The 20,404-nt window shown below is 47.5% G+C and overlaps 1 protein-coding gene across 2 annotated transcripts in view; it reads right to left on the bottom strand.

The window, feature by feature from the left end:
* PAN2 (poly(A) specific ribonuclease subunit PAN2) overlaps positions 1-19,283 on the bottom strand; it is a 178,720-nt gene extending 159,437 nt beyond the window's left edge. The window contains exons 1-2 of one of the 2 annotated variants that reach the window (XM_033939582.1): positions 19,075-19,283; positions 10,023-10,108 (exon numbers count right to left, since the gene is read on the bottom strand). The gene's annotated coding sequence lies outside the window, so the exon portion shown is untranslated. The remainder of the gene's footprint in view (positions 1-10,022; positions 10,109-19,074) is intronic. The other variant, XM_033939581.1, reaches the window with a different exon arrangement.
* Between the last annotated feature and the right edge of the window lie 1,121 nt (positions 19,284-20,404).

Genomic DNA, 20,404 nt, shown 5'->3' with positions numbered 1-20,404 from the left:
CCTCCCATGTCACTTTGAGGGAATTATTTTTCTGGCCAGGGGTTATTTGAGAGGACATTGTGCTGGAGATAATTTGCTCCTCAGTAAAGGTTATATCTTGGGGAAGAAATGCATTCTAAATCACTGGTTACAAGTCTCCCCACCCACTATCTGGTATTAGAGAAATAAATTTCACCTCTTAATGGTTTGGGAATCTATGTCAGCTCATTTCTCTAGAAGCTGTAGTAAAGTCTTTTTTGTCAGTTTGGTCCCCTTATCTAGATACTCTATCCCCCACTGTAAAGAGTCAAATTATAAATAGACTGCAGAAGCCAGCAGTACCTTTGTTGACTGCTGTTAATCCTTGAAAGAGTGGGATGGTGGGGTGGGAGGGGGAGGAATTGACTGGTTGTAGTGTGCTTTCATGTTGCCCGAGTCTGAATTGAAGAACCAACACCTGGACTCATGCTGTTTTGCCTGTGTTGTATTTCTTAGGGTTTTAGTTTCAATATTATTGTAAAATTTTGTACCAGTGTACCTATATATGTTCTTGACCTGTTCTTTTGAATAAATCGTTTAAAAATTTAAAAAAAAAATAAAATAAAATTCGGCCTAACATTAGCTACCCTCCAATCTTCAGGTACTACAGACGATTTTAGCGACAGGTTACAGATCACTAACAGCAGGTGAGCGATTTCATGTTTGAGTTATTTTTGTATCCTGAGATGTAAACCATCCGGTCCAGGTGATTTATTACTTTTTAACTTTTCAATTTGGCTTAGTACATCTTCCAGATTCACCGAGATTTCTTTCAGTTCCTCTGCATCATCACCCTTGAAAACCATTTCCGGTTTAGGTAGATCTCTTACATCTTCTTCCGTAAAGACCGAAGCAAAGAATTCATTCAGTCTCTCCACTATGGCCTTATCCTCCCTGAGCATCCCTTTTGCTCCTTGATCATCCAATAGTCCCACGGATTCCCTCACAGGTTTTCTGCTTCTGATGTACCTAAAAAAGCTAGTGAGTTTTTGCCTCATATCAGGATGCCAGGGAAACGAAGATGACTGGGCTCTCACTCTGCTCATTATAGAGCAGAGAGAAGAGGGCACCCACTGGGAGTCCAAGTTTAACTTTTGCAAAGGGTAAGCAATAAGCTGAGGGGGGTAAAAATCATATTGTTCTCGATCCAGCACATAACCACCCTAAAACCTTGAAGACCAGGCCAAACAGCATGCAACTGACACCAATCACCCAAGTCTCGCTGTTGACGACAGAATTTTGTTCACCAAAGATACCATCCAACACGCCAAGATCCCACCAGCCCCATGCTTCTAGTCTAGCGGCAAATTAACACTGTCAGCATTAATCCCTGACTCGAGCTTATGTTAACAGCAACCCAACCAAATGCCCCCAATACAATGTATACATCTATGACTTGAGTAATTCAAATGTAATATAAATGTAATATAATTGTAATTTCTCCAATTTTGCCCAAATGCTTCCTTTGATGCCTCCAGTACACGCATAGATAGCTCCATAACTTATGCCGATCTTAACCCAAAACTCAGCCTAGTGTAAATGTTCCACTGTAATCCTCACTCCCTTCCTCAGTGTATTGTGAATATTCCTTGCTGCCCTGCATCCAATCTATTGTGAATCCACCCTCTCTTTCTATTTCCACCCATTAGTATAATGTAAACATACCCTTCATCCTATGCCTCCTAATATTGTGATTGTACTGCCTCCAAATTTCTGTGAATATATTGTTGTTACCTGGGGAGGACAGGCTATAAAATGAAATAAATAAATAGTCAGAGTATCCCCTTGAAATGCTTCCGGATATACCTAACTACTCTCGGCTTACTAATGTAATTTGAAAGTTTTTTCTGTAACATCGCTATCTGTGTACAGTCTCTTCCTTTGTAAACCGCTCTGAACTGCTTGTGGTATTGCGGTATACAAAATAAAATTATTATTATTATTGATTGAGGGCCACCATCGTATCTTGCGAACTCATACCTGCCTGTGACCCTGAATCTCCCAACAGGGAGGGCTCACTATGACTGTAAGGGCATACAGATAGACCCCCCTCATCTTCCAAGTCTCTCTCAGAAAGTCCCAAAAGATCCCGGCCAGCCTCTGACACTGAGGCAAACATGCCATTGGAGCCCAAGCCCCCTTGCATGCCTCCTGGTGCAGTGCCAGACTTTCCCTGGGATCTCAGCCATCCAGATAAGCTCTCCATATCAGATTGGCAAATTCTGGAGAAAATGTTATATTAAGCAGCACAGAGTCTCCTTTAGATGACTCCAGCTTGCACCTCTTGGGCTCCGCAGCAACCATGCTCCTGCCATTCCAGGGCTTTAGAAGGAATTTACTTCCAACCAATAGATCCCCTGACTGTTCTTCAGCCCTAGAGAGCAAACATAAGGATAAGCCAGCCGTTCCCACCATCCCCCCTTCATGTTTTTCACGGCACTTGGCACAAGAGCGCTCTTCGGGCATCTGTCCAGTGCAAACCTGTCATGAATTAAGGGTAAAGGAGCATGAGGATTCCATCTCTGACACTTGTGAGGCAAAACGAGGAGATTTGAAGGTTGAGAACTTAAAAAAAAATTAGCCATTGCAACAGCATTTTGGCACCAAAAATGGCTCCAAAATATCTTAACTAAAATTTTAAAAAAACAAAAACAAAAACCACTGCAAAAAAGAGATTTGGAGGTGGGGAAACCAAAGGGAAGGAGGCAGTGAACTGTACTGGATATGTGCTGCAGCCTGCCTCAGCTTCTAAGTTAGGTGGATCTGGAAGAAGAAATCACTGCCTCAAACAGACCACTCCTCCAACATTGAATCTTCTGGCTGCCAGTCAGACCAGAGTCTGACTGAGCCTCTAACTCCCGTGGAACCGCACACGCGAAAGGGGGGAGGCAAAATGCAGCCAGCACCCTGTAGAGCCCCACTGAGCCCCCTACAGATGCCTAACAGCCTGTGCTCAAGCCCCGGCAAACAATGCTATGAGGGGAACGAACCCCAAGCTCCAGAAAAGTTTCTTCAGGCTGGCTAACAGGTACCAAAGAGGGATTAGCCCAGAGGTCTCAAACTCAAACCCTTTGCAGGGCCACATTTTGGATTTGTAGGTACTTGGAGGGCCTCTGAAAAAATAGTTCATGTGTTATTAAAGATTTGACAATTTTGCATGAGGTAAAACTGTTTATAGTTTATAAATCTTTCCTTTTGGCTAAGTCTTAATAATAATATTGTCATTTATAGCTAGAGACATATGATCAAGAAAGCACAGTTACTTACCGTAACAGGTGTTATCCAGGGACAGCAGGCATATATTCTCACATGTGGGTGACGTCATCTACGGAGCCCCAGCGCGGACAGCTTTTCAAGCAAACTTGATTGAAGTTTCAAGTTTGCTACACTGCACCACGCATGTGCATGCCTTCTTGCCCACTAGAGGGCGCATCCCCACCTCGTGGTCCTCAGTTCCATAACCAGCAAAGAAGCCATCCCCGGGGAGGAGGGCGGGTTGTGAGAATATATGCCTGCTGTCCCTGGATAACACCTGTTACGGTAAGTAACTGTGCTTTATCCCAGGACAAGCAGGCATGATATTCTCACATGTGGGTGACCTCCAAGCCAACCAAAAAAGGGCAGGTGGGAGGATGGCAATTTAGGAAAACAGGTTACGTAACACCGACTGGCCAAACCGGCCGTCACTTCTGGACAAAGTGTCCAGACAGTAGTGGGAGGTGAACGTATGAACCGAAGACCAAGTGGCAGCTTTACATATGTCCTCCACAGGAGTAGACCAGAGGAAAGCAACAGAAGCTGCCATAGCCCGGACCTTATGCCCCGTGACTCGACCATGGAGCGTGAGACCAGCCTGAGCGTAGCAAAAAGAAATACAAGCAGCCAACCAGTTGGACAAGGTGCGCTTGGAAACAGGATGTCCCAACCGATTAGGATCAAAGGACAAAAACAATTGAGGAACCTTCCGATGAGACTTGGTACGTTGGAGATAAAAGGCCAACGCCCTCTTACAGTCAAGCGTGTGAAGCGCCGCCTCACCAGGGTGAGAGTGGGGCTTCGGGAAGAACACCGGAAGAACAATGGACTGATTGAGGTGGAAATCAGACACAACCTTAGGCAAAAATTTAGGATGGGTGCGAAGAACCACCTTGTCATGATGAAACACAGTAAAAGGTGGATCCGCAACCAAAGCCTGCAGCTCACTAATCCAACGAGCGGACGTGAGCGCAAGCAAAAAGACCACCTTCCAAGTGAGAAACTTAAGATGAGATTTGTCGATAGGCTCAAAAGGAGGCTTCATCAGTTGAGCTAAGACCACATTAAGATCCCAAACTACAGGAGGAGGTTTCAGAGGAGGATGAACATTCACGAGACCCCTCATGAAACGAGTTACCAGAGGATGAAGAGAAAGAGACCGACCCTCGAGATGCCGATGGAACGCTGCAATGGCACTGAGATGCACCCGAATGGAAGTCGTCTTCAGCCCAGACTTAGACAGATGCAACAAATATTCCAGCACCGAAGACACTGGAACCGAACTCGGGTCCAGATGGTTCGAGGAACACCAGGATGAAAATCTGGTCCACTTCTGGGAATAACAAAGCCTAGTCGAGACCTTGCGCGAGGCTTCCAAAATCTCCCTCACAGACTGAGAAACAGGAACCGAAGTCAAGGGGAAAGGAACCAAGCGGTCAGATGTAAAGACTGAAGATTGGGATGTAACAGCGAACCCCGACTCTGAGACAGCAGAGAGGGAAAAACAGGCAGAAGCAGAGGCTCCCTGACACTGAGTTGAAGGAGCAGGGAGAACCAGTGTTGTTGCGGCCAACGAGGCACAATGAGAATCATAGTGGCTCTGGTCGATTTGAGATGTACCAACGTTCTCAAGATCAGAGGAAAAGGAGGGAACGCATAAAGGAACCTCCCCCCCCCAGTCGAGAAGGAAGGCATCGGCCTCGAGACGGTCCCGGGAGTACATCCGAGAACAATAGAGGGGCAGTTTGCGAGTCTCCGGGGAGGCAAACAGATCCACCTGAGGAGTTCCCCAGCGGTCGAAGACCTCGCGCAGAACCCGGGAGTTCAGCGACCACTCGTGCGGCTGGAGAAGACGACTGAGTTTGTCTGCCAGACAGTTCCTCTCTCCCTGAATGTAAACCGCACGTAGGAAGATGTTCTGGGAGACCGCCCATTCCCAAAGGCGCAGGGCTTACCAAGAACCCGTTCCCCCCTGCTTGTTCACATAATACATTGCCACCTGGTTGTCCGTCCGCACGAGGACTACCTGATCGTGTAGCAAGTGGCAGAACGCTCGAGCCGCCAGAAAAATGGCACGAAGCTCCAATACATTGATGTGACAAAGACGGTCCTCTGCCGACCATAGACCCTGAGTCCGCAGACCGTCGAGATGAGCCCCCCAAGCGTACTCCGAGGAGTCCGTGGTCAGGACCTTGCGATGCGGAGGAACGAGAAAGAGCAAACCCCCGGAAAGATTGGAAGAGTTGGTCCACCAACGGAGCGAGCGTCTCAAAGAAGGAGTCACCGTTATCGGACAAGAGACTGGGTCGCGATCCTGACGCCACTGCGAGGCCAAGGTCCACTGAGGAAGCCTCAGATGCAAGCGGGCAAACGGAGTGACGTGGACCGTCGATGCCATGTGGCCCAGAAGAATCATCATGCGCTGAGCCGATACTACGGGCATCAGCGAAACCTGGCGACTCAATCAAAGCAGGGCCTCCAACCGAGGGGGGGGGGAGGAACGAACGGAGGCGAACCGTGTCCAGCACGGCTCCGATAAACTGAAGGGATTGAGCCGGGCACAACTGAGACTTGGGAAAGTTCACTTCGAACCCCAGACGTTGAAGGAAGATGATAGTCTGTTGGGTCGCTGAGATAACCCCCTCCCTGGTCGATGCCTTGATCAGCCAATCGTCCAGGTAGGGAAAGACCTGTAGCCCCCGAGATCTCAGGGCTGCAGCAACTACCATCATACACTTCGTGAAGACCCGAGGGGACGAAGCTAGTCCGAAGGGAGGACCCGATATTGAAGGTGCGACTCTCCCACCTGAAACCGTAAGAACTTGCGGAAGGCGGGATGCACCGGAACATGAGTATATGCTTCCTTCAAGTCCAGGGAGCACATCCAGTCCCCTTCCTCCAAAAGAGGGTACAAACCCGGAAGCGTCAACATACGGAACTTCTCCCGGACCAGGAACTTGTTGAGCTTCCGGAGGTCCAAAATGGGACGCAAGTCCCCGGTCTTCTTTGGGACCAAAAAGTAACAGGAGTAAAACCCCCGCCCCCGCTGGTCGGGGGGTACCGGCTCCACCGCCCGAAGGCTCAACAAGGCCCTGGCTTCTGCGAGGAGAAGAGGAAGCTGGGCTCGATTGCACGGAGAGGCCCCCGGCGGATGTTCTGGCAGCGTGGCTGAGAAATTTAACGAGTAGCCCTCGGAGATGATCCGGAGCACCCAAGCATCTGAGGTGATCTCGGTCCAGGCCGCATGAAAGGCCCGCAGCCGACCCCCGATGGGCAGGGGGTCCGGCGAGAGTGCAGAGGGGGCCCGCCCCCATCCGCACATCACGTCAAAAAGATGGCGCCGGCTTAGACGCCCCCTGCGCCTGAGGTTTTGGTTGGCCCGCTCTACCCTGTTGCGGGGGGCGCCGGGGCGGAGGCCTAGAGAATGCCGGCGTGGACTTATGCGGGTACCGCCGCGGGGGAGGTCTGAATGGTGTCTGTGGCGGGGCCCAAGGTTTAGGATGGACCAAAGAGGCGATGGAGCGCTCATGTTCAGACAGTCGTTTGGTCGCCGCCTCCAGGGACTCATCAAACAATTCCGAGCCAACGCACGGTAGATTGGCCAGACGCTCCTGCAAGTTCGGGTCCATATCAACCGTACGGAGCCATGCCAGCCGGCGCATCGCCACTGCAAAGGCGGAGACCTTCGAGGCCAGTTCAAATGCGTCGTAAACTGCGTGGAACAAGTACAGACGCAATTGGGACAAGTTGGCCATGAAAGTAGCAAAACCTTCCTTACGGGAATCTGGCATGATCCCATAATAGCGGGGCAAGTCTTTCACCATGTGTCGAAGATAGGAGGAAAATGTAAAGGCATAATTGAGGACTCTAGTAGCCATCAATGAATTTGAATAGAGGCGGCGACCAAACTTGTCCAGGGTCCGCCCTTCCCGTCCGGGAGGGACCGCCGCCGAGACCCTTGAGGGCTGTGATTTCTTCAGCGCCGACTTGACGAGCAACGACTGGTGAGACAGTTGTGCTTTCTCGAAGCCCTTACATGGGATGGTCCGGTACTTGGACTCCATCTTAGACGGCACCGCTGTGACTGTAAGAGGGGAGTCCAAATTTCTCAGGAAGGTCTGGTGTAGGACCTTATTGAGAGGCAGACGAGGAGTTTCTCTCGGGGGAGAGGGCAAGTCCTGCTCCTCCAAAAACTCCTTCGAATACTGAGAACCTGCGAGTAAGTCCAGGTCCAAAGCACGTCCCATATCCTGCATGAATTTTGAAAAGGAAGAGGGCTTGGAAGGCGGGGAAGGAGTTTGCGAAATCCACGCCGCCAAGAAAGAGGGGGAGGCCTCGCGGGAATAACGAGGCTCCCTACCAGACCCCGATCCCCAGGAGGCCACACCCAGCGACCTGGAGGGGTCGGGGACCGCCTATGCCCCGAGAAGCCCTTGGGGGAAGTCCCCGGGGTACGAGGCACCGAGGCACGCCCCCTCCGTCTCGGCGAGGAGTCTCTCGAACCCCTTCCCTCGGAGGACCGGAAAAGCCTCGGATTGTCGAGGCTGAGCTCCGAGACACGCAATGTCTCACCCCCGGTCGGCGAGGAGCAACTGCGTCTCCGAGGAGAATCCCGGAACGCTTGGGCTTCCTCGGCCGGCGCCTCGCCCGAGGCCAACCCAAGGGCGAGGAGCCCCGGGAGGACCTCGACGAAGACGAAGTGGAAGAGATCCTCCTAACCCGACGCACCTTGTCCCGAGGCCGCACGCTCTTCTCAGGTTGGTCGACTGAGGCTGAGGTCGAGGGCAAGGTCGGGGTCGAGGCCGGGAGCACCCCGGGGGCCGAAGCCGAGGGCACCGAGATCGAGGCCGCCGACGCCGGGGCAGCCGAGGTCGACACCGGGGCAGTTGAGGCCGAAGCCTGCTGCAGGTGCGTGAGGGCCCCGGACAGCTCCGAGGCAATCAGCACTCGGAGTAAGTCCTGGAAGGCCGGAACCCCCATCATGGCGGGTAGGTCCGGGGCCATAGGGTGCTCCCTGGAGGGCGACCTCGGTCTCGAGTATTCCCTCGGGGTACCCGACTTCGGCACTCGGGGCAGGGCCGAGGACGACCCACCCGCCGTCGAGGAGCCCGAGGATGGCTTCTTCGCAGACCCTGGAGTCGAGGACGGAAGCGAGGACTTACCCTGGGCAGGCTTCGTCGAGGTAGCAGGCTTGGACGAAGTCGAAGCGCGCGGCGAGGTCAAGGGACCCGAGGCCGAAGTCAAGGCCGGGGCCGAAGCCGAGGCCGACGTCGAGGCCTTCCCCGCCGCGGGGTCCACAGCGAAGAGCTCCGCCATTCGGGCACGGCGGCGGCGGAGCGCTCTAGACTGAAAAGTCGAGCACCTATCACAGGTGTCCATAGGGTGCTCAGGACCAAGACAAATCAAGCACCACCGGTGTGGATCGGTAATCGAGAGCAACCGATCACACCGGGAGCACTTTTTAAAGCCCGTCAAGGGACGGGACATGAAACCAAAAAGGCCGGGAACGAATGAGGTCCCACGGCCGCGGCTACCGGGAGCCCCCGGAGCCGAACGGAACAAAATTTTTTATTTTTTTTTTTTGACGAAAAACAACCGAAAAACTAAGAAAAACAACAAAACAAGCACAGCGACCGAGCGAATACACTCCGCCGCGGTGTCAGAAGGCAAATTCTAAGAGCACGATTTCCACAGGGCTTCTGGCTCCGCGGAAAAAACTGAACTGAGGACCACGAGGTGGGGATGCGCCCTCTAGTGGGCAAGAAGGCATGCACATGTGTGGTGCAGTGTAGCAAACTTGAAACTTCAATCAAGTTTGCTTGAAAAGCTGTCCGCTTTGGGGCTCCGTAGATGACATCACCCACATGTGAGAATATCATGCCTGCTTGTCCTGGGATAAACTGTTTTATTTTACTTTTGTGATTATGATAGACATACTAAGGGCCTCAAAATAGTACCTGACGGGCCGCGTGTTTGAGACCACTGGATTAGCCTGTCAGTTGCAGACTTCAGACTACTTCTCCTTCATGCAGGCAGAGCTGGACCCTTGACAAAGGGAGCTCTGAGAACTGAAAGCTATCAAAACCCGCAAAAAAGCCCAAAATAGACTGGAAAAAATGAAAGAATCACATACAGCAGATCAGAAAGACTACTTCTAGCTTGCATGCAAAAGGAAAAATTGAAGGGGGCAGCAGAGTCCTCTGGTGGAGGAGGAGGGATTCAAAAGCTCAAGTGGATTCCTTCTGCATGGCTCGCAAGCATGGAGATATTACCCATCTGTCCAGAATGACACACCTATTGCACTAGAAAGAGATATAAAAGATAAGATATATATGAATAATTTGGCTTGCATGTTGGTGGGCTGTAGCTGGACTTCCCAAAAGTTTACAAACACAGGATAAATGGTGTGGTGGTGTCAGTTCCTCCTGCAATTAGGGCAATTTTTGCTTTCTTCGTTTTCACAGAAAGCTGTTATATCAAACATATAACCTTATCCCTTATTTTCTGTCTATAAAGATAGAAAGATAGAAAAAGGCTAGAGGACAGATAGGGCGAGGAAATCAAAATGAAAGGAATTAAGGGACAAGAGTCAGGAAAGTTTTACAAAAGCATCAAGAGGATTCATGGAGGGTTACAAATGAACTGCATTAGAAGAGGAAAAGCATAATGGAAGGTAAGGAAACAAGGCAACATGAGAACAATAGGAACAATGAGAACACAGAAAATTGCACACGGTTACATTTACTAACCAATAGCAGGGCAACTTTCAAACTGCTTGGTGACATCACAGTGTTCTCCAACCTCCTTGAGATTTCAGCAGAATTGGCCTCTTTACCTAGAGAGAAGAAAACAAAGAAAGGCTCAAAACATTTAAGTGCAGAGAACTCGAGGATAAGAAAAATGTCAGCTGACGAGATCCCTGAACATACTACTGTGTATGACAGAAATTTGAATGAATGTCCTAAACAGTTTTTGGTGTGAAAACAGACATGATAAAGCCAGCTCCTTTGTTAAAAAAAAAAAATAATTGCTAATTAAAAAGCTTCACTCAGCACAGAAGCAGTCTATTATTTCTTCATATAAGCAATCAAAGGTGACCCAGTAAGGCTATTCTTATGTTTTTATCCCATGTATTTTTTAACTCCATCATTGTTTTTGCCTCCACCACCTCTATAGGGAGGCATTCCAGGCATCCACCATCCTCTCCATGAAGAAGTATATCCTGACGTTACTACTAAGTCTTCCAACCCGCAACCTCAGATTATATTCTCTAGTTTTACTGCTTCTCCATCTCTGAAATAGATGTTTGTAGATTAATACCCTTCAAGTACTGAAATGTCTGTATCATGTCTCCTCTATCCTTTCTTAAGTCTCTTCTCATATATCTCTTGGCACAATCCTGATATCATTTTTGTTGCCTTCCTCTGGACCGCTTCAAGTCTTCTTACATCCTTAGTAAGGTACACCCTCCAGAACTGAACACAATATTCCAAGTGGGGTGTCACCAACGACTTGTACAAGGACATCAACGCTTTTCTTTTTCTGCTGGCAAATCTTCTCTCTATGTAACCCAGCATTCTCCTGGCTATGGCCACTATTTTGCAGCCTTGAGATCCTCAGACACTATCACGCCAAGGTCCCCTTCCCTGTTCGTGCATATCAGCTTCTCATCACCAAGTATATACAAATCCTTTAGATTTTTGCTCACCAAGTGCATCACTCTGCACGTCTTTGCATTAAATTTTAACTGTCAGACATTAGACCATTCTTCCAACATTTGCAGATCACTTCTCATGTTTTCTATTCCCTCTGGCATTACTACTCTGTTGCAAATCTTCGTGTCATCTGCAAAAATACACACTTTTTCTTCTAAGACTTCATAAATAACACTCACAAATATATTGAACAGAATGGATCCCCAATACCAATCCCCGAAGCACACCACTACTCACCTTTCTTTCCTCCAAGCAAATTCCATTCACCACCACTCTCTGTCATCTGTCCGTCAATCATTTTCTAATCCATGTCACCACTTTGGGTCCTAACTTTAGCCTACTAAGTTTATTGATGAGCTTTCTATGAGGAACCGTGTCAAAGGCTTTTCTAAAATCCAGGTAGACTACATCTAGAGAAGTGGTCTCAAACTCAAACCCTTTGCAGGGCCACATTTTGGATTTGTAGGTACTTGGAGGTACTTACCGTAACAGGGGTTATCCAGGGACAGCAGGTAGCTATTCTCACATATGAGTGACGTTATCGACGGAGCCCGGATGTGGATGCCTCACAAGCAGACTTGCTTGAAGAAACTCAAAGTTTCGAGTCGCCCACACCGCGCATGCGCGAGTGCCTTCCCGCCCAGCACAGGGCGTGTCTCCTCAGTTCAGATAGCTAGCAGAGAAGCCAACCAGGGGAGGTGGGTAGGTTGTGAGAATAGCTGCCTGCTGTTCCTGGATAACACCTGTTACGGTAAGTAACTGTGCTTTATCCCAGGACAAGCAGGCAGGTATTCTCACATATGGGTGACCTCCAAGCTAACCAGAATGGGATGGTGGGAGTATTGGCAATTTAGAATAAATTTTATAATACTGTTTGGCCAAACTGTCCATCCCGTCTGGAGAAAGTATCCAGACAATAGTGAGATGTGAAGGTATGAACCAAGGATCAAGTAGCAGCTCTACAAATTTCCTCAATAGGTGTATATCTGAGGAAAGCTACTGAAGCTGCCATTGCCCTGACTTTATGGGCTGTGACTTTACGGTGAAGGGGTAATCCAGCCTGGGCATAGCAGAAAGAGATACAAGCCGCCATCCAGTTGGAGATGGTACGCTTAGAAATAGGATGGCCCAACATATTTGGATTGAAGGAAACAAAAAGTTGAGGAGCGTGTGGTTTGGTGCGTTCCAAGTAGAAGGCCAAAGCACGTTTACAGTCCAGAGTATGAAGAGCTGATTCTCCAGGGTGAGAATGAGGCTTTGGAAAAACACTGGAAGTACGATGGATTGGTTGAGATGAAATTCTGAGACCACTTTAGGTAGGAATTTCGGATGAGTACGAAGAACAACTTTGTCATGATGGAACACCGTGAATGGTGGTCAGTAATTAAAGCTTGCAGCTCACTGACTCGTCGAGCAGAAGTGAGAGCAATGAGAAACACCACTTTCCAAGTGAGATACTTCAGATGAGCCTTATCAATTGGTTCAAATGGAGGCTTCATGAGTTGAGTAAGGACAACATTGAGGTTCCAAACCACAGGAGGTGGTTTGAGAGGAGGTTTGACATTGAAAAGTCCTTTCATGAATCTGGAAACCACCGGATGAGCAGAGAGGGGTTTCCCTTCAATAGGCTGATGAAAAGCCGCAATTGCAGCGAGATGGACACATATAGATGTAGACTTGAGGCCAGAATTGGATAAGTGCAAAAGATAGTCCAAAACAGAAGATAAGGAGGAATGCTGAGGCTCCTTATGATGAGAAAAACACCATGTAGAAAATCTAGTCCAGTTTTGGTGATAGCATTGCCTAGTTGTAAGCTTTCTAGAAGCTTCTAAAACGTCTCTTACAGACTGAGAAAACTGAAGAGGAGTTATGTTGAGAGGTACCAGGCTGTCAGGTGTAGAGACTGCAGGTTGGAATGAAGCAGAGATCCTTGACTCTGTGTAAGCAGAGAAGGAAAAACTGGTAGAAGGTATGGCTCCCTGCTGCTGAGTTGAAGTAGAAGCGAGAACCAGGGTTGTCTCGGCCACCGAGGAGCAATTAGAATCATGGTGGCATGATCGTTCTTCAATTTCTTCAAGCTCAGACTGGGGCAAAGTCTTGAGAATGAGAGGGAATGGAGGAAATGCGTAGAGAAAAAGATTTGTCCATTCCAGAAGAAAAGCATCTGTCTCGAGGCAGTGAGGAGAGTATATCCTGGAACAGAACTGAGGCAGTTTGTGGTTGTAGGGAGCTGCAAAGAGGTCTATCTGAGGGGTTCCCCATTGGGAAAAAATGTGATGAAGAGGCAAGGAATGGAGAGTCCATTCTTGAGGTTGCAGAAGACAACGCAAGTTGTCTGCCAAACAATTCTTCGCCCCTTGAATGTAGACAGCTTTGAGGAAGGTGTTATGGCGGATTGCCCAGTCCCAAACCTTCAGAGCTTCTTGACAAAGGGAGGCAGATCCCATCCCTCCCTGTTTGTTGACATAATACATGGCGACTCGGTTGTCCGTCCGGATGAGGACTACCTGGTTGCGAAGAAGATGTTGAAAAGCATTGAGAGCCTTGAAAATCGCTCTGAGTTCCAACAGATTGATATGACATTGAGAATCCGTACTGGTCCAGTGGCCTTGAGTACGGAGACCATCGAGATGAGCGCCCCAAGCGTAGGTCGAAGAGTCTGTCATGAGGACCTTCTGATGAGGGGGCGTTTGAAAAAGCAAGCCTCTGGAAAGATTGGAAGAGAGCATCCACCAATGGAGAGACTTCTTCAAGGAAGGAGTGACTGAAATGTGTCAAGAAGGAGGGTCGTAAACTTGCGTCCATTGAGATGCCAGGGTCCACTGAGGAATTCTGAGGTGAAATCTGGCAAAAGGAGTCACATGTACTGTGGAGGCCATGTGACCCAGAAGTACCATCTGTGTCTCGCTGAGATGGAAGAGTGGGAAGACACTGTATGACAGAGTTGAAGAAGAGCTTCCATTCGTTGTTGTGGAAGGAATGCTCTGAGTTGGACTATGTCCAGAACAGCTCCAATGAATTGTAGAGTCTGTGAGGGCTGAAGTTGAGATTTGGGAAAGTTGATTTCGAATCCCAAACTTTGTAGGAACCAGGTAGTCCGTTGGGTCGCTACAATAACCCCTTGAGAAGTGGAATCTTTGATGAGTCAGTCGTCGAGGTAGGGGAATACCTGAAGATCATGGTTCCTTAGAGCTGCTGCTACCACTACGAGGCACTTGGTGAACACTCTGGGAGATGAAGCCAGGCCAAAGGGCAGCACTCTGTACTGATAATGCAGATTCCCCACTCGAAATCTGTGGTATTGACGGGAGGCCAGATGAATGGGGATATGAGTGTAGGCCTCCTTGAGATCCAGAGAGCATAACCAGTCGTTCTGCTCGAGAAGGGGATAAAGAGATGCCAGGGACAACATTCGAAACTTTTGACTAAAAATTTGTTGAGAGCCCTGAGATCCAGAATGGGCCGCAGATCGCCGGTCTTCTTCGGAACAAGGAAGTAACGGGAGTAAAAACCCCTGTTCTACTGTTCCAAGGGAACTGGTTCGATGGCATGGAGAGAAAGCAGAGCTTGAGCTTCCTGAAGAAGAAGGGTGGTCTAGGATGGATTGGAAGGATACTCTCTTGGAGGAAGCTCTGGTAGAACCTGAGTGAAACAAAGAGAGTATCCTTCTCTGATGATGGTAAGCACCCAGAGGTCGGATGTAATTATCGTCCATCGATTGTAAAAATGATAGAGACGACCTCCTACAGGGGGACAAGGGGACAGAGACAGAACGGTGAAGTTATGCTCTGCTGTAAACAGTCAAAAAGGCTGAGAAGCCTTAGGTGCAGCAGAAGGTTGGGGTTTCTGTTGCTTCTGAGGTTGCTGTTTTTTCAGAGGAGGGCAAGTATAAGGAGTCGACTTCGGAGCAAAATGCCTTTGATAGATAAGAGCAGGGCGTACAGGCTTGGCAGGAGCTGGCTTTGGCTTAGGTCTGACTACAGAAGCAAATGATTTCTCATGGTCAGATAATTTCTTGGTGGCTGCCTCGATGGATTCATCAAAGAGGTCGTTACCCTCACAAGGAATGTTAGCCAAGCGGTCTTGAAGGTTAGAGTCCATGTCAATGGTACGAAGCCAGGCAAGACGACGCATAGCTACAGAGCAAGCAGCTGCTCGGGCAGATTACTCGAAGGCATCATAAGATGATTGGAGGAGATGCAGACGTAATTGAGAGAAAGAAGCAATGACTTCTTGAAACTCAAAATGCATTTGGTTATCCAAATAATCCAAAAACTTTGGTAGAAGAGAAAGAAGAAATTCAAAGTAAGTGATGAAATAAAAATTATAATTGAGGACTTTAGAGGACATCATAGCATTCTGGTAGATGCGACGTCCGAATTTGTCCATAGTTTCCCCTCCCTTCCAGGAGGAACTGTGGCATAAACCTTGGAAGATGGGACCTCTTCAAGGAGGATTCAACAAGCAGGGATTGATGAGATAACTGTGAGTTGTCAAACCCTTTGCGATGCACAGTTTTATACCTAGAATCCAATTTTCCTGGAACAGCTGGTATGGAAAAAGTTGTTTCCATGCATCGACGACAAGTCTGATTCAAAAGCTTATGAAGTGGAAGCTTAAGACACTCTGCCAGAGGTTGAGGAAGATGCATGACTTCTAGATACTCCTTAGAATACTTGGAGCCAGTATCCAATTGAATATCCAAGACTACAGCCATCTGTCACAGGAAAGACGAGAAAGATAGCTGATCTGCCAATGCTTTGCCTCGATAAGGACTCAAGGACGTCAAGGCAGCCTGTGTCGAAGAAGAAGCTTCGGCAGGGAAAAAGGCATCAAAGGAACCTGGAGACTTGGACAAGGCAATCGAGACCGGAACATCCTCGAGGTCCGGCATCAGAGACCTCAAACGAGGAGTCAGTGGTCTGGTCGAGGTTGAAGTAGATCAAGGCTTCGAGGAAGATGGTCTGTCATGAGAAGAAGAACGATGCCTGGAGGGATGCCTTGATGAAGGCCTCGAATGTCAGTGAGAATTGTGTCTGGAACCAGATCTCGAGGATTGAGGAGATTTCGCCTCGGAGACGTGAGCAGCCGATGTATGAATAGGGCTAGAGGCTGTAGATCGAAGTTCCAGAGGCTTGGTGGAGGAACCTCAATGCACTTTCAAAGACTCTGCTCCTTGTTTAGAGGATTCTCGTCGAGGCACTCGCAAAGAATCTGCTCCTTGCTTTTCGTGCTTGGATGTCAGACCAGACACTCGCAGAGACTCTGCTCTCTGCAAAGAGTGTGGAAGCTCAGACTGGGGCAAAGGAAGCGGCTTGACCTCGCGGGAGTCTGCTGAATGCCGAGGCTGGATAAGAGGAAGCAGTTTAGGTCCTATGTTAGTAAGGAACTGAATAAACTGCTTCTCTAACATGGCCTGGAAAGAAGCCGGCAAGGATGGATCCGCGTCTGAAACCGGACCACCTGCTTTGGCTGGAGGTTCCTTCGAGGTAGTGCGAGTGTGTTTCGACTTAGAAGTCTTGGACACTTTAATCACCACCGGTGGAACTGACTGCTGAGCTATCTGACCTGAGGAAACAGGGGAAGATACAGCAGATGACGTCGAAGCAAGAGCTGCTGCAAACGACGAAGGTCTGATAAGGCTCGAGGTGGAAGCAGTAGGTGCAGAAGGAGCCTTGATGGAAGTTGAGGCCGAAGACGCTTTCGAAGTCAAGGGATCAGTAGGAGACTCCATCTCGAAAAGCTTGTCCACCAGCATGCAACGACGTTTGAAAGCACGAGGCTGAAGTGTTTGGCAAGGCATCCGTGAGAGAGATTGCGCGCTGACACTTGCTATACCTCTTAAAGTCTGTAGCAGGCCGGGACATAGACGGAAAAATAGCCGCCGCAAAGTCAAAGCCCTCGGGCTGCGGCCGAGCGGCCCGTCCCGGAAAATGAACGGAAGACAAAAAACTTTTTTTTTTTTTTAAAAAACAAAATAAAAGAAATAAAATAAAACAGCAGTTCGTGAAGAAATAAACACAAACCACGGTTGAGAGAAGGTAAAAAGTGAACGAAGTTAAACGCAGAGAGTCAAAGACGGACTTCTCAGCTCCGCAGAAAACTGAGAACTGAGGAGACGCGCCCTGTGTAGGGCGGGAAGGCACTTGCACATGCGCAGTGCGGGCGACTCGAAACTTCGAGTTTCTTCAAGCAAGTCTGCTTGTGAGGCGTCCGCAACTGGGCTCCGTCGGTGACATTACCCATATGTGAGAATACCTGCCTGCTTGTCCTGGGATAAGTATATATACAAAAGGATACTAATTTAAAAACAAAACTGGGTTTTGAGAAGAAATTTTAACAATGGCTAAACAAGGAGGAAAATTACAGATCCAGAAAGGGCTAACTATATATAATTAAACAAACTCACTATGGCTTTAAAAACCAATGCTGGGACTAAATTGGCAACATTTGCTAGTGAATCAAAAAGAGACGGGTAAATAAATCAGTGACAGCCATGTGCATTGAGCAAAAAAGTATATAAAGTTAAAAGAATAGCGAAGATAGTCCTTTTTTGCTGATGTAAGAAACAAGGGAGAGTTCTCAAGTCAGCTACTCTTAAGTTATCTTCAAGGATTATTATGACACACAGGAAGTGGTGGCCATCAGTTTTCATGGCCAACGAACAACTGGCCCAACCAATCTGCCTTCATTTTTGGGATCTGCTTGTAACCTCTCGCATCCAGACAAATCCTCACTCGTAAAGGGAAATCTTCCAAAACTTTAACTTCTTTCTTTTTCAAAAATTCAAACAGACAAGAATAATGAATCTTAATCTTTTTCTTTATTGTATTCTGGCTTGCCCCAACTTAAAGGCCCGACAGGACCCGTTTCGCCTCAAAAGGCTTTTTCAAGGGTACTAAGGGGAGCACACAATCATACGTCCTCTCACTCTCAGGGCAGCTGGAAACAGTGCATGCAAACCTATTTCATGCATATGTGTTGTAGGTATCCTGAAAACCTGTCTAGCTTCATGATCAGATTAAGATGGGAGGTGAAGAAGAGTTAATTTTTGGTGTAAAAAAATGGGAGCACATCACTCCTTTTTATCACAAACTTCATTGGTTACCAATAGAGTCTAGAATTTTGTTTAAATTCTCTTGTATTTATTATAAATCAGTTTTTGGTATGTCGCCTGGGTATCTTGTGCCTCACTTTTCTTTGAATCACTCTAACAGAGTGCACCTGTTTACATATCCCCCTATAAAATCTTGTCAAGAAGTTCTTTGAGAGAACTGTCTCATTTCAGGCAGCTAAATTGAATGTATGGCTTGGAAAAATTATGTTAAGAGATTTCTTCCTATCTTGATTTCAGAAAATTGTTAAAGACACAACTATTTCATAGGTCGGTATCTTAATGCATCCTGTTTTAACTTTTATCAAGTTTTTTCTTATTTTTAACCTGATGTATTTTTATCTGCATTTTAAGTATTAGCTCTACGTTTTGTGACCCGCCTTGAACTTTCCCGGTATGGCGGTATACAAGAATAAATTATTATTATTATTTGAATTTATTCAGCTAAGCTTTTGGGAAAGATGTCAAAAAAATTGTAATTAAGTTTGTTCAGGAGATTTAGGCGTTTTATGCTTTACATATGTTTTTAGATAGTTTTGCTTGTGGTGTTATTTGCTTTATGTAGGTTTTCAGGTTATCCACAATGAAACTGCACGAGATCGATTTGCATACACTTCCTCGAAGCTTTGCAAAATCTGTCTTCGTAAGGATACTTGTTGTGGATAGCCTGAAAACCTCACAGGGGTTCCCCCAGGAGAGGTTTGGGAATCAATGGTGTATGTATACATACAGAAGCACACTCAGTGCAATTCGGAGGCTATTCACGAACAACCGCCACTAAATCAAGCGCTCCCAGAAAGTCAAAAAAAGGTCAGTTAACGAAGTCTCCTTGAAAAAAAGGCTTAGGTTAGGTTTGCTTTGCTTCCCCCTCCCCTGTTTGAATCGACTGAAATTATATTAAACAACTCAAGTCACCCCCAATTCCCATGTCCTGGAAATGTGGCAGCGAAGAGACTGCATCCCTTCCAGTACCTGTGTCCAGTGCTAAAAAGCTGCTGCTCTCCTAGTTATTTGCACAAAGATGGCAGAAGGCGATGAAACTGAAATTAAAAAAAACCAGAACAAGAACGAAGCAACAGCTCCGCTCACACTCCACCGCACCGCAGGACCAACGGTCCGCACTTCCGCCCCCCTGGGCCAATCTCCGCCGCACAAACCTATCCCGGAAAGCCGAAGCCATTGACTGGCAGCGAGCACTGACCAATCACAAGCGCAGAGAGGCTGCGAACCAATCACAGAGGTGAGGTGGGGTGACGAGAGAAGAAGCAAGTTCTGGAGCATCGCGCAGACGCTACCGCTACCGCTACGGAATCGTGGAGGAATCAAGACAGTGCGCTTCTGTCTTTCTCTGCAATGTGCATTTAAGTGTTCTGTTTGTTAATGTGTCTGTTTCTTCATTCCTAATAAACATCTTGGAAACGCAGGTTTTAAGTATCAGAAGTATGTAAAATCTGAAGCGTCTTGGGGATTGGTAATACCGGTATACAGGAAATAAAATAAATCAGAGCAAAGGAAAATAAAGTGTGATGCCTTCTTTATTCAACTTACTTAAATACTTTTTTTTTTTTAAAAAGCTTCCAAAGGTAGAACCACATTCTTCAGGTCGACTATGAGTAAAAGATGGCAGTGTTAAATAGATATAACCTAAAACTAATCACCCAGCAGTATATAAATATATAATGAAAAACAAACCTAAATACTGCAAATAACTAGCAGTGCACGTTAGTGTTAATAGCCCAGAAGATTGAAAGGACTATGGCCTCAGAATCGGAGCCTACGCACTGCCATAACAGTCACAAACTGGGAATAGTCTGCGTAGTATAATCGCTCCTGCTCCAATCATCGGCCCACACACCTGCAATTTTTTTAGAGAATTTTCAAAAGCATTTAAATGAAACTACCACCCCTATGGGGTTGTATGGAAATAAGTGCAAGCCAGGATATAAAAAAGACCAAAAAAGCAACTTAGCTTTATAGCTGATTTGTCTTTACAGAGAAGAACAGTCACTAGTGTTCATATGCCGACGCGGCCAGCGTTTCGCGGAACTTTACTGATTTAAGTCGTCCGCTGCGTCAGGGCCACCAGGACATTCAAAGAATCAAGGCTTCAATTACTGCACTTTGAAATCTTGTGACCAAGTGCAGTAATTGAAGCCTTGATTCTTTGAATGTCCTGGTGGCCCTGACGCAGCGGACGACTTAAATCAGTAAAGTTCCGCGAAACGCTGGCCGCGTCGGCATATGAACACTAGTGACTGTTCTTCTCTGTAAAGACAAATCAGCTATAAAGCTAAGTTGCTTT

Source organism: Geotrypetes seraphini, chromosome 3 (assembly GCF_902459505.1).
Source record: "Geotrypetes seraphini chromosome 3, aGeoSer1.1, whole genome shotgun sequence".
Lineage (NCBI taxonomy): Eukaryota > Metazoa > Chordata > Amphibia > Gymnophiona > Dermophiidae > Geotrypetes > Geotrypetes seraphini.
This window is presented reverse-complemented; position numbering and strand designations above follow the sequence as displayed.